Source organism: Oncorhynchus masou, unplaced genomic scaffold (assembly GCF_036934945.1).
Source record: "Oncorhynchus masou masou isolate Uvic2021 unplaced genomic scaffold, UVic_Omas_1.1 unplaced_scaffold_992, whole genome shotgun sequence".
Lineage (NCBI taxonomy): Eukaryota > Metazoa > Chordata > Actinopteri > Salmoniformes > Salmonidae > Oncorhynchus > Oncorhynchus masou.
This window is the reverse complement of record NW_027016440.1, coordinates 216,514-231,587: the sequence shown is the minus strand read 5'-3', so window position 1 is coordinate 231,587 and position 15,074 is coordinate 216,514. Positions and strand designations below refer to the sequence as shown.

Below are 15,074 nucleotides of genomic sequence, written 5' to 3'. Positions count from 1 at the left end.
CACTGCTAACCCTAACACCTGAATCTAACCTTAACCCTAACCTTCACCACACTGCTAACCCTAATGCCTGAATCTAACCTTAACCCTAACCTTCACCACACAGCTAACCCTAATGCCTGAACCTAACCTTAACCCTAACCTTCACCACACTGCTAACCCTAATGCCTGAACCTAACCTTAACCCTAACCTTCACCACACTGCTAACCCTAATGCCTGAACCTAACCTTAACCCTAACCTTCACCACACTGCTAACCCTAATGCCTGAACCTAACCTTAACCCTAACCTTCACCACACTGCTAACCCTAATGCCTGAACCTAACCTTAACCCTAACCTTCACCACACTGCTAACCCTAATGCCTGAACCTAACCTTAACCCTAACCTTCACCACACTGCTAACCCTAATGCCTGAATCTAACCTTAACCCTAACTTTCACCACACAGCTAACCCTAATGCCTGAACCTAACCTTAACCCTAACCTTCACCACACTGCTAACCCTAATGCCTGAACCTAACCTTAACCCTAACCTTCACCACACTGCTAACCCTAATGCCTGAACCTAACCTTAACCCTAACCTTCACCACACTGCTAACCCTAATGCCTGAACCAAACCTTAACCCTAACCTTCACCACACTGCTAACCCTAATGCCTGAACCTAACCTTAACCCTAACCTTCACCACACAGCTAACCCTAATGCCTGAACCTAACCTTAACCCTTACCTTCACCACACTGCTAACCCTAATGCCTGAACCTAACCTTAACCCTAACCTTCACCACACTGCTAACCCTAATGCCTGAATCTAACCTTAACCCTAACCTTCACCACACTGCTAACCCTAATGCCTGAACCTAACCTTAACCCTAACCTTCACCACACAGCTAACCCTAATGCCTGAACCTAACCTTAACCCTAACCTTCACCACACTGCTAACCCTAATGCCTGAACCTAACCTTAACCCTAACCTTCCCCACACTGCTAACCCTAATGCCTGAACCTAACCTTAACCCTAACCTTCCCCACACTGCTAACCCTAATGCCTGAACCTAACCTTAACCCTAACCTTCACCACACTGCTAACCCTAATGCCTGAACCTAACCTTAACCCTAACCTTCCCCACACTGCTAACCCTAATGCCTGAACCTAACCTTAACCCTAACCTTCCCCACACTGCTAACCCAATGCCTGAACCTAACCTTAACCCTAACCTTCCCCACACTGCTAACCCTAATGCCTGAATCTAACCTTAACCCTAACCTTCACCACACTGCTAACCCTAATGCCTGAACCTAACCTTAACCCTAACCTTCACCACACTGCTAACCCTAATGCCTGAACCTAACCTTAACCCTAACCTTCACCACACTGCTAACCCTAATGCCTGAACCTAACCTTAACCCTAACCTTCCCCACACTGCTAACCCTAATGCCTGAACCTAACCTTGACCCTAACCTTCCCCACACTGCTAACCCTAACGCCTGAACCTTAAATTAAGATCAAAAAGCGGCATTTTTGTTTTCATACAGTTTTACAATATTTCCAATTTGACTTTGCAGCTGGCCTATCTAGCGGAAATGGCTTAGTTCTGCCTCCAGGACAATACTCATCCCAATAAACCTGCTTTCATATCAATAAACCTGCTCTCTCCCCGCTACACACACACACACACACACACACACACACACACACACACACACACACACACACACACACACACACACACACACACACACACACACACACACACACACACACACACACACACACACTCCCGTCCGTCCGTCCCCACTGACCTCTGGAGTAGGATGCGAAGGGTAACCATGTGATAGACATCCAGCAGCATGTCGGCGACGGTGGCCTCTGGGGCGTCAGTCAGGTAGTGGATGGGCATGGGGTTCCAGCGGCCCACTTTGATGATGCCTGGAGGGGACACAGAACGATGACGTCATCAACATGCTGCCGTTTTCAGTTTATACACATTCACCTGGGGGTTCATTTCTTAAGGTTGCTGAAGACGACAAAGTCTGTATGTGTGTGTGCCTGTACATGTGAAAACCTAGACATAATGTTTCTATATTTTCATCAGCGGCTGTAAAACTCTTGGTTTAACAATGAGAGATAAAGATTGAGATAAAGAGATAAAGAGTGTTATCTATTAATGCATTATCAGCCTGGGGAAGAGGAACCGACCTGATTCCCCACATCTATCAACCCTTATGAGCCTGGAGAAGAAACACAGAGACCCAGCAAAGCCTTTTATAGCAGGGATACACGTGCAAGAGACAGCATCACTGATGGACAGGACAGGTCAAGGCTGGACATTGCATCACACGCCAATTAATACCACCCTATTCAAATGAATGATTGTTTAATTAACACAAATAGATATCTCTGGATCTGAAGACAGGTGAGTTCATAGATATACATCATATAGAGAGCTCTGAGAGATATCTCTGGATGTAAAGACAGGTGAGTTCATAGATATACATCATATAGAGAGCTCTGAGAGATATCTCTGCATCTAAAGACAGGTGAGTTCATAGATATACATCATATAGAGAGCTCTGAGAGATATCTCTGCATCTAAAGACAGGTGAGTTCATAGATATACATCATATAGAGAGCTCTGAGAGATATCTCTGGATCTAAAGACAGGTGAGTTCATAGATATACATCATATAGAGAGCTCTGAGAGATATCTCTGGATGTAAAGACAGGTGAGTTCATAGATATACATCATATAGAGAGCTCTGAGAGATATCTCTGCATCTAAAGACAGGTGAGTTCATAGATATACATCATATAGAGAGCTCTGAGAGATATCTCTGGATGTAAAGACAGGTGAGTTCATAGATATACATCATATAGAGAGCTCTGAGAGATATCTCTGGATCTAAAGAAAGGTGAGTTCATAGATATACATCATATAGAGAGCTCTGAGAGATATCTCTGGATGTAAAGACAGGTGAGTTCATAGATATACATCATATAGTGAGCTCTGAGAGATTTCTCTGGATGTAAAGACAGGTGAGTTCATAGATATGCATCATATAGAGAGCTCTGAGAGATATCTCTGGATCTAAAGACAGGTGAGTTCATAGACATACATCAAATAGAGAGCTCTGAGAGATATCTCTGGATGTAAAGACAGGTGAGTTCATAGATATACATCATATAGAGAGCTCTGAGAGATATCTCTGGATCTAAAGACAGGTGAGTTCATAGATATACATCATATAGAGAGCTCTGAGAGATATCTCTGGATCTAAAGACAGGTGAGTTCATAGATATACATCACATAGAGAGCTCTGAGAGATATCTCTGGATCTGAAAGACAGGTGAGTTCATAGATATACATCATATAGAGAGCTCTGAGAGATATCCCTCTGCATCTGACAATGACAGGTCTCTCCCTCTGATATACATCAATGAGAGAGCATCTGAGAGATATCTCTCTCCCTCTGATCTAAATGACCCCCAGGTCTCTCCCCTCTGCATTGACAATAGATATACTCTCCCTCTGGAGAGCTCTGAGAGATATCTCTCCCTCTGATCTGAAAGACACCCCCCACCCTCTCTTCCCTCCATATACATCATGTAGAGAGCTTTGAAAGATATCTCTCTGCATCTGACAATGAGACCCCCCCCTCTCTCTCCCTCTGCATCTGAAATAAGGGATGCATCTAGAAATGGGCATCAGGACATAGACTTTCATGACAATGAGACCCCCCCCACCCTCTCTCTACCTCTGCATCTGACAATGAGACCCCCCACCCTCTCTCTCCCTCTGCATCTGACAATGAGACCCCCCACCCTTCTCTCCCTCTGCATCTGACAATGAGACCCCCCACCCTCTCTCTCCCTCTGCATCTGACAATGAGACCCCCCACCCTCTCTCTCCCTCTGCATCTGACAATGAGACCCCCCCACCCTCTCTCTCCCTCTGCATCTGACAATGAGACCCCCCACCCTCTCTCTCCCTCTGCATCTGACAATGAGACCCCCCATCTGACAATGAGACCCCCACTCTCTCTCCCTCTGCATCTGACAATGAGACCCCCCACCCTCTCTCTCCCTCTGCATCTGACAATGAGACCCCCCCTCTCTCCCTCTGCATCTGACAATGAGACCCCCCACCCTCTCTCTCCCTCTGCATCTGACAATGAGACATCTCTCTCCCTCTGCACACAATGAGACCCCCCCCTCTCTCACCCTCTCTCTCCCTCTGCATCTGACAATGAGACCCCCCCACCCTCTCTCTCCCTCTGCATCTGACAATGAGACCCCCCACCCTCTCCTCCCTCTCTCTGACAATGAGACCCCCCCCTCTGCATCTGACAATGAGACCCCCTCTCTCTCCCTCTGCATCTGACAATGAGACCCCCCCTCTCCTCCCTCTGCATCTGACAATGAGACCCCCCACCCTCTCTCTCCCTCTGCATCTGACAATGAGACCCCCCCCCTCTCTCTCCTCTGCATCTGACAATGAGACCCCCCACCCTCTCTCTCCCTCTGCATCTGACAATGAGACCCCCCACCCTCTCTCTCCCTCTGCATCTGACAATGAGACCCCCCCACCCTCTCTCTCCCTCTGCATCTGACAATGAGACCCCCCCCACTCTCCCTCTGCATCTGACAATGAGACCCCCCTCTCTCTCCCTCTGCATCTGACAATGAGACCCCCCCTCTCTCTCCCTCTGCATCTGACAATGAGACCCCCCACCCTCTCTCTCCCTCTGCATCTGACAATGAGACCCCCCTCTCACCCTCTCTCTCCCTCTGCATCTGACAATGAGACCCCCACCCTCTCTCTCCCTCTGCATCTGACAATGAGACCCCCCCACCCTCTCTCTCCCTCTGCATCTGACAATGAGACCCCCCCTCTCTCTCCCTCTGCATCTGACAATGAGACCCCCACCCTCTCTCTCCCTCTGCATCTGACAATGAGACCCCCCACCCTCTCTCTCCCTCTGCATCTGACAATGAGACCCCCCCACCCTCTCTCTCCCTCTGCATCTGACAATGGGACCCCCCACCCTCTCTCTCCCTCTGCATCTGACAATGAGACCCCCCCCCTCTCTCTCCCTCTGCATCTGACAATGAGACCCCCCCACCCTCTCTCTCCCTCTGCATCTGACAATGAGACCCCCCCACCCTCTCTCTCCCTCTGCATCTGACAATGAGACCCCCCCACCCTCTCTCTCCCTCTGCATCTGACAATGAACCCACCCCCCACCACTCTCTCTCCCTCTGCATCTGACAATGAGAAGCAATGAGACCCCCACCCCCCACCTCAGTCCCCCACCCTCTCTCCCTCTGCATCCTGACAATGAGACCCCACCCCCACCTCTCTCCCCCCCCCCACCCTCTCCTCCCTGCATCTGACAATGAGACCCCCCCCCACCCTCTCTCCCTTCATCCTATTCAATCTGACAATGAGACCCCCCACCGCTCTCCCTCTGCATCTGACAATGAGAACCCCCCACCCTCTCTCCCTCTGCATCTGACAATGAGACCACCCCCCACCCTCTCTCTCACATCTGACAATCTGCCCACCCACCCTCTCAGACAATTCAATTCCAAGGACCCACCCTCTCTCTCCCTCTGCATCTGACAATGAGACCCCCCCACCCTCTCTCGCCCTCTGCATCTGACAATGAGACCCCCCACCCACTCTCTCTCCCTCTGCATCCCCCCCCACCCTCTCTCACCCTCTGCATCTGACAATGAGACCCCCTGCCCCCCACCCTCTCTCTCCCTCTGCATCTGACAATGAGACCCCCCCCACCCTCTCTCTCCCTCTGCCTCTGAAATGCATCCTAGGATGTGCCTCTGAAATGCATCCTAGGATGTACACATTCCCCTGTCCTTCCTCAGACCAGGGCTGGAACAGCTAACCTAAACAGGGCTAATCACATTAGGATCAGGGGAATCAAACACAGATAGCCCTTTGACCTTCCATCCTCCATCTGCAATAGTGTGTGTGTGTGTGTGTGTGTGTGTGTGTGTGTGTGTGTGTGTGTGTGTGTGTGTGTGTGTGTGTGTGTGTGTGTGTGTGTGTGTGTGTGTGTGTGTGTGTGTGTGTGTGACCGGTTCAATGCCACATGTTGAAATGACCTGCCGACCAGCTCTGTCACACTTCCAAAAAGACAACCCAAAATAGACAGCCTGTCCTTTGTCTATATGCCCGTTTAAAATCGTATCATCTAAATAAACAATATCTCCCTTTAATTACCACAAAATGCCTAACTAAAGAAAGACAGTGGTGCCTTGTGGAAGTTTCAAACTACAACTGGATCGGTTATGAGGTACACAACTCAGGGAGATACAATACAACATTCTCTGTGTCCTTTTGTTTACACTGGGGAAAAAATGAAACATTTCAGCCAGAATTGAATCATTTTAACATAAAAGCTTATTTCAAAACGTATCCATTTTGGAGGATTGAGTCGAGGCGTTGCCCAGGTTTAGGGCCTGCGTTTACGAAGTTGGAATGTGGAGCGGTTTCTGCCTTTCTTTGTGTGTCTCTGTTGTTTGGTCTGTCGTCGTCTTTGGGGTTGACCGGCAAGGTATTTATTTCAGTCATTGGTCTATATTTATTCTGTCCTGTAGCAATGTTTGGCCTTATGTGGTGTGACTGTTTTACTGTTGGAAACAGCCTCGGTGTGACTGTTTTACTGTTGGAAACAGCCTCGGTGTGACTGTTTTACTGTTGGAAACAGCCTCGGTGTGACTGTTTTACTGTTGTGGAGGGTTGGAAACAGCCTCGTGTGACTGTTTTACTGTTGTGGAGGGTTGGAAACAGCCTCGGTGTGACTGTTTTACTGTTGTGGAGGGTTGGAAGCAGCCTCGGTGTGACTGTTTTACTGTTGTGGAGGTTGGAAACAGCCGGTGTGACTGTTTTGCTGTTGCGGAGGGTTGGAAGCAGCCTCGGTGTGACTGTTTTACTGTTGTGGAGGGTTGGAAGCAGCCTCGGTGTGACTGTTTTACTGTTGTGGGGGTTGGAAGCAGCCTCGGTGTGACTGTTTTACTGTTGTGGGGGTTGGAAGCAGCCTCGTTGTGACTGTTTTTGCTGTTGTGGGGGTTGGAAGCAGCCTCGGTGTGACTGTTTACTGTTGTGGAGGGTTGGAAGCTTGGCTTCTCGGTGTGACTGTTTTACTGTTGTGGAGGGTTGGAAACAGCCTCGGTGTGACTGTTTTGGCTGTTGTGGAGGTTGGAAGCAGCCTCGGTGTGACTGTTTTACTGTTGTGGAGGGTTGGAAGCAGCCTCGGTGTGACTGTTTACTGTTGTGGAGGGTTGGAAGCAGCCTCGGTGTGACTGTTTTACTGTTGTGGGGGGTTGGAAGCAGCTCGTTGTGACTGTTTTACTGTTGTGGAGGGTTGGAAGCAGCCTCGGTGTGACTGTTTTGCTGTTGTGGAGGTTGGAAGCAGCCTCGGTGTGACTGTTTACTGTTGTGGAGGGTTGGAAGCAGCCTCGGTGTGACTGTTTTACTGTTGTGGGGGGTTGGAGGCTTAACCTCGGTGTGACTGTTTTACTGTTGTGGAGGGTTGGAAGCAGCCCTCGGTGTGACTGTTTTACTGTTGTGGAGGGGTTGGAAACAGCCTCGGTGTGACTGTTTTACTGTTGTGGAGGGTTGGAAGCAGCCTCGGTGTGACTGTTTTACTGTTGTGGAGGGTTGGAAGCAGCCTCGGTGTGACTGTTTTACTGTTGTGGAGGGTTGGAAGCAGCCTCGGTGTGACCTTTCTTGCTTTAGGTCACATGTAAATTGCGTTCCTTTTGTTCCAGATTACACGACCAAGTATCATAGGTTCTCATCACTGAATTACAAAATGAAGTGTGTTTTGTATGTGCCAGTAGCAGATTGGAAGTGATAAACACATGACATTTGTGATCAGCTCTTTCAGAAAGGATAATTCTTTGACCCTCTGACCCTCTGACCCTCTCACAGGCACACACCCACCCAAACACACACATACACTTACCCACACGCACACGCACGCGCACACGCACACGCACACGCACACGCACACACACACACACACACACACACACACACACACACACACACACACACACACACACACACACACACACACACACACACACACACACACACACACACACCAAACACACACACACACCACACACACACACACACACACACTCCTCGCACACACACTCCTGTCCCTATCTAACTCACCTCTCGCCTGCACGGCTGAGTTGTGGGAGTAGCCCAGGGCCACAAGGGCTGTCTCCACCAGCTGGGTGAAGAGGATGTCCTCTGAACCAATACAAACTCAGCATGTGCTGTCACCATGCCCATCCCTGTCAGAGACCACCCATCTGCCTGCTCCAAGACTACACCCCCAGTACACAGGCTCATCAGACACAGGGATCAGAGACCTGGAGAGAGAGAGAGAGAGAGAGAGAGAGGGGAGGGGGGGAGAGAGAGAGAGGGGAGGAGGAGGGGGAGCAAGAGAGAGAGGAGGAGGAGGGAAGGAAAGAGAGAGAGAGGAGGGGGAGAGAGCGAGAGAGAGAGAGAGCAGGGAGGAGAGGGGGGGAGGAAGCGAGAAAGAGACAGGGGAGACAGGAGGAGGGAGAGAGACGAGACAGATGATATGATATGATATGAACACAGAGGGAGGGCTAGAAGATTAGCTCAGTTATTACTCACTAACTTACCATCATTTAGCAGACACTTGGGGCTAAGTACCTTGCTGAAGGGCACATCGACAGATTCATAACTTGGTCTACTCTGGGATTTGAACCAGTGACCTTTTGGTCATTGTCCCAACGCTCTTAACTGCTAAGCACTCACACACAGCACATATCAATGTCTTGCATAAAGTCATTTTCTGAACCACTCATAACAAATTAAGGACATCATTCTGATGTCTTTCACGAATAGAAAAAAGACCAGTGAATCATTTCATAATTTGCATTAGTCATGAAACTGTGACTATTCCAAGCCTGAAACCCTCCATCATACTCAGCTAATCCTTAAGGAGTAGTAATTTGGAGAATCAATCAAGCTACTGACAGCACAACGACAAATGAACTCCAGGAAACCAAGTCTCACCAAGGCACGCTATATCCCAATAACTCAGCTCGGGAGTGGAAGTGTGTGTGTATGTCCTGACAAAGTGAACATACACTATGTATAAAGTGCTCTCTGGACTATAGTGTTAGGATATTATGTGTGGCCCATTCCACACTGCCATGCTGTGGTTTTTTAAACAGAGCTGATTTCCCCCCAGTTCAAAGACAGTTCCCTCATTAACACTAGCAGAAAGCCATGGCTATGAGAGGAATCCTTCTCTTCTCTTCTCTTCTCTTCTCTTCTCTTCTCTTCTCTTCTCTTCTCTTCTCTTCTCTTCTCTTCTCTTCTCTCCTCTTCTCTTCTCTTCTCTTCTCTTCTCTTCTGTTGTCTTCTCTTCTCTTCTCTTCTCTTCTCTTCTCTTCTCTTCTCTTCTTGTCTGTCTGTCTGTCTGTCTGTCTGTCTGTCTGTCTGTCTGTCTGTCTGTCTCTCTGTCTCTCTCTGTCTCTCTCTCTGTCTCTGTCTCTGTCTCTCTCTCTGTCTCTCTCTCTCTCTTTCTCACTCACTCACTCTCTCTCAATTCAATTCAATTCAAGGGGGCTTCATTGGCATGGAACGTGTTAACATTGCCAAAGCAAGTGAGGTAGATAATATACAAAAGTGAAATAAACAATAAATTAATAATAAACAATAACAGTAAACATTACACTCATAGAAGTTTCAAAAGAATAAAGACATTACAAATGTCATATTATGTCAATATACAGTGTTGTAACGATGTACAAATGGTTAAAATACAAAAAAGTATAAATAAACATAAATATGGGTTGTATTTGCAATGTTCTTTTGTAGTTTGACCTTTTCTTGTGGCAACAGGTCACAAATCTTGCTGCAGTGATGTCACACTGTGGTATTTCACCCAGTAGATATGGGAGTTTATCAAAAGCAGGTTTGTTTTCAGAAATCTTTGTGGATCTGTGTAATCTGAGGAAATATGTGTCTCTCTGTCTGTCTGTCTGTCTGTTTGTCTGTCTGTCTGTCTGTCTGTCTGTCTGTCTGTCTGTCTGTCTGTCTGTCCGTGTGTCTGTCTGTCTGTCTGTCCGTGTGTCTGTCTGTCCGTGTGTCTGTGTGTCTGTCTGTCTGTGTGTCTGTGTGTCTGTCTGTCCGTGTGTCTGTGTGTCTGTGTGTCTGTGTGTGAGTGGACGTGTTTAACTAGTATTTGACCAACTGGGGACATTTTGTTTGGTCCCCACAAGGTAAAATGCTATTTCTGGGGGGTTTAGGGTTAAGGTTAGAATTAGTGTTGGGGTTAGAATTAGGTTTATGGTTAGGGTTAAAGGTTAATTTTAGAATTAGTGTTAGGGTTAGAATTAGGTTTATGGTTAGGGTTAAGGTTAAGGTTAGAATTAGTGTTAGGGTTAGAATTAGGTTTATGGTTAGGGTTAAGGTTAAAGGTTAAATTAGTGTTGGGGTTAGAATTAGGTTTATGGTTAGGGTTAAGGTTAGAATTAGGTTTATGGTTGGGTTATGGTCAAGGTTAGGGTTAGTGTTAGGGTTAGAATTAGGTTTATGATTAGGGTTAAGGTTAAATTAGGTTTATGGTTAGGGTTAAGGTTAGAATTAGGGTTAAGGTTAGGGTTAAGGTTAGGGTTAGTGTTAGGGTTAAGGTTAGGGTTAAGGGTTAGGGAAAATAGGACTTTGAATGGTACTGAATTGTATGTCCCCACAAGGTTAGCTGCGCAAGACTGTGTGTGTGTGTGTGTCTGCTTGTGTATGTGTTCCACTGTGTTCCCCTACCTCCGAGGGGCCGTAGCGGGGTGCCGTTGAGGCGCGTGCGTGGACACGTGGGGCTCCGTTGCCCTCCAGACGGCTCATCTTGCCCGGTGGGGCGCAGGTGTCCAGGCTGTCCCCTCTGCTCGGGACTGTCCCGCAGACAGGAGCTCTCAGTGCCACAACGCTCCATCCCCTCCAACCTCCAGGAGGGACTCCCAACAGAGGCGTACGGACCTGCAGACCCAGGAGAAGAAAGAAAGAGACAGAGAGAGAGCGAGACAGAAGAGTGCGAGAGAGAGAAGAAAAGAGGGAGAGAGAGCTGAGCAAGACAGAGAGTGAGAGAGAGAGACAGAGAGAGAGAGAGAGAGAGAGAGAGAGAAGAGACAGAGAGAGAGAGACAGAAGAGAGACAGAGAGAGAGAGAGACAGAGAGAGAGACAGAGAGAGAGAGGGAGGAAGAAAGCGGCGAGAGGGGAAAAGAAAATAGAGGAGGCATTTGTTCTTTAGGGGTGAAGTTACCCTTTAACATAGGCACTGAACTAGGATCAGTGTACCCTCTGCTAAACTTAGTTTATCTAGTAAGAGTCTACAGGCAACTATCTACATCTTACTGGTGTTGACATTGTGGAGACTTCTTCAAATCAGATCAGGGTTTAAATACTATCTGTTTTCTTTCAGATATGTTGAGTGTTTTGAAAAGAGACAGAGGCATTGGGTCAATTGATTTGCACTTTTGGGACGATTCCATTGGTTCCATTGTGCTATATATCTGTTGTTTAGGTGGAATGGAATGTTTGTATCCTGTTCATTTGACTGTGATACTGTATGTGGTTGTGTCACCAAAGCTGTCTTAAGATGAATGCACCTACTTACTGTCACTCTGGATAAGAGCATATGCTAAATGACTAAAATGTCAAATGTAAATGTTTTACATACAGATCTCATATGACTGTGTTTAATTATTATTGTAAAACAATATATTGATGTCACAAATGTAAAAGAAAGGTTACATTTCACTGTAAAATCAGTAGTACTACCTCTGAGAGTCAGGTGGATATTGTAGCATTTAGCAAAGCGAGTTCATTATTTGTCTCTCTGAAATGAAACCATCAAGTGATAGATTTAAAACACACATGTCTGTTGAACAACCCCATGCCAATATGAGATAGTGAAAAAACACCAATCTGTTTCATCATTTCTTTAAACAATAAAAGCTAATTTCTCAACATTTCTGAAAAAAAGATCAATAGCATTTTGAAATGAAACCCTTCTTTGTATCAAACTCATCACACTGAGATGGCCGCTTCATGCGTTCATGTTGTGTTGGAGGCGTGAGGACTGTGGTCATTTTCCTCCCTGTACTTATCCACCCTCCCATACTGAAGACATTACTTTTTATTTACAGATGACGAGAGCAAGAAAAAGCAGACCACAACAAACAAACAGCAACCCAGCATCTGGTGGAAATCACCAGGCTCTTTAATGTTACTGACTGCTATCAGACTCTATAGTCTTCTACCTTAAATCTCATGCTAGGTAGGCCTGTCAATGTACATCTCAGCTATTAAGACTCTAGTCTTCCCACAGCAATCTCATACTGTCATCTCCACATAAATCACTCATGCTAGGTAGGCCTGTCAATTTACATCTCAGTCATCTACACAGCAAATCTCATGCTAGGTAGGCCTGTCAATGTACATCTCAGTCATCTACAACCAAATCTCATGCTAGGTAGGCCTGTCAATTTACATCTCAGTCATCTATACAACCAAATCTCATGCTAAAATGTACATCTCATCATCTACACAACCAAATCTCATGCTAGGTAGGCCTGTCAATTTACATCTCAGTCATCTACACAGCAAATCTTCATGCTAGGTAGGCCTGTCAATTTACATCTCAGTCATCTACACAGCAAATCTCTCATGCTAGGTAGGCCTGTCAATCTCAGTCATCTACACATTAAATCTCATGCTAGGTAGGCCTGTCCAATTTACATCTCAGTCTTCTACACAAAATCTCATGCTAGGTAGGCCTGTCAATTTACATCTTGATCATCTACACAGCAAATCTCATGCTAGGTAGGCCTGTCAATTTACATCTCAGTCATCTACACAACCAAATCTCATGCTAGGTAGGCCTGTCAATTTACATCTCAGTCATCTACACAGCAAATCTCATGCTAGGTAGGCCTGTCAATGTACATCTCAGTCATCTACACAACCAAATCTCATGCTAGGTAGGCCTGTCAATGTACATCTCAGTCATCTACACAACCAAATCTCATGCTAGGTAGGCCTGTCAATTTACATCTCAGTCATCTACACAGCAAATCTCATACTAGGTAGGCCTGTCAATGTACATCTCAGTCATCCACAACCGTCTCATGTAGGTAGGCCTGTCAATTTACATCTCAGTCATCTACACAACCAAATCTCATGCTAGGTAGGCCTGTCAATGTACATCTCAGTCATTTAGCAGACACTCTTATCCGGAGTGATTTACAGGAACAATCAGGGGTACGTGCTCTGCTCAGTGGCACATCAACAGATTATTTTTTTTCACCTCTGGGATTTGAACCAACAACTTTTCAGTTACTGGCCCAACACTCTAACCACGAGGCTACCTGCCGCCAGAGATGATGCAGTATGTACAGCCAGGTCTACGGTTTGACCAAAAGGCTATGCCACTAATCTAGGGGGTGATAGTTGGCTTTTCAGGAAAGTTATTTATAACAACAGGCTACAACTTGACACACTACTTTCAAGACATAAAGGTTCCCAATTCATGAGCAACCGTCTTCAACCGTCTTCAACCGTCTTCAACCGTCTTCGCTCCAAGGCAAGAACTTCTGAGGTAAAGTAAGTTCTGCCTCTAGCGGACGCAGGTGTTTTGGAACCTGGAGAACCGTATGAATCTGACGGCTTCCATTGGCTGTCTGACTTTAGCTCACCGGGCTAACACAGTCTCCTGGCCGGCAGGACAATCGGGTTTGAACCCCCAGACTGTCACACAACTATTATAGAAGCAGGAGCAGTCTGCTGCCTATCTGGCTTCTGCTCAGCGGGCTAACACAGTCTCATGGTGTGCAGGACAATAGGGTTTGAACCCCCAGACTAGCCTATCTGGCTTCAGCTCAGCGGGCTAACACAGTCTCATGGTGTGCAGGAGACATGGGTTCCAACCCCCAGACTAGCCTATCTGGCTTCAGCTCAGCGGGCTAACACAGTCTCGTGGCCGGCAGGACAATAGGGTTCGAACCCTCAGACTAGCCTATCTGGCTTCAGCTCAGCGGGCTAACACAGTCTCATGGTGTGCAGGACAATAGGGTTTGAACCCCCAGACTAGCCTATCTGGCTTCAGCTCAGCGGGCTAACACAGTCTCATGGTGTGCAGGAGACATGGGTTCCAACCCCCAGACTAGCCTATCTGGCTTCAGCTCAGCGGGCTAACACAGTCTCGTGGCCGGCAGGACAATAGGGTTCGAACCCTCAGACTAGCCTATCTGGCTTCAGCTCAGCGGGCTAACACAGTCTCGTGGCCGGCAGAACAATAGGGTTTGAACCCCCAGACTAGCCTATCTGGCTTCAGCTCAGCGGGCTAACACAGTCTCGTGGCCGGCAGGACAATAGGGTTTGAACCCCCAGACTAGCCTATCTGGCTTCAGCTCAGCGGGCTAACACAGTCTCATGGTGTGCAGGAGACATGGGTTCGAACTGCAGTCTGCCACCACCCTCTAGATGTAAAGGGGCTATCTGTCATGCAATCTGATGTGTTTGTTTCACAATCTGTGGTTTCCCCTGGCATGATAATTAACCCATTCTGGCCTAAAAGCAGCACACGATGACAATAAAACGCACATGCCAAATTAATAACAGCCTTTAAAAAGAGCCTTCCAACACAAACTCAGAATATTGTAATACGGAAGAACTGGAGCTGCCTCTCCCTCAGTTTAATGGGAAAGACCAGTCACTTTCTTTCTTTCCCATAGGACTGCATAGCTGAGGCATCCTAGGCCTGACAGTGAGGGGATCCAGCCACAACATATCATAGGGACCTGGGTGATCTGAGGCAGCGGTCTAATACCATGTTCACACTACCATGTTGACCTGAACAGTCAGCGGTCTAATACCATGTTCACACTATCATGATGACCTGAACTGTACGTTGACCCCCCCCCGGGTCACTCCCCCTGGTCCAGAACCACAGACCCCCCCCTGGTCTCTACCTCTCTGGTCCAGAACCACAGACCCCCC

The 15,074-nt window shown here is 47.3% G+C and overlaps 1 pseudogene; it reads right to left on the bottom strand.

The window, feature by feature from the left end:
- The window catches only part of LOC135538626 (DNA-binding protein SATB2-like), a 34,056-nt pseudogene extending 22,709 nt beyond the window's left edge, over positions 1-11,347 (bottom strand).
- Positions 11,348-15,074: the final 3,727 nt, after the last annotated feature.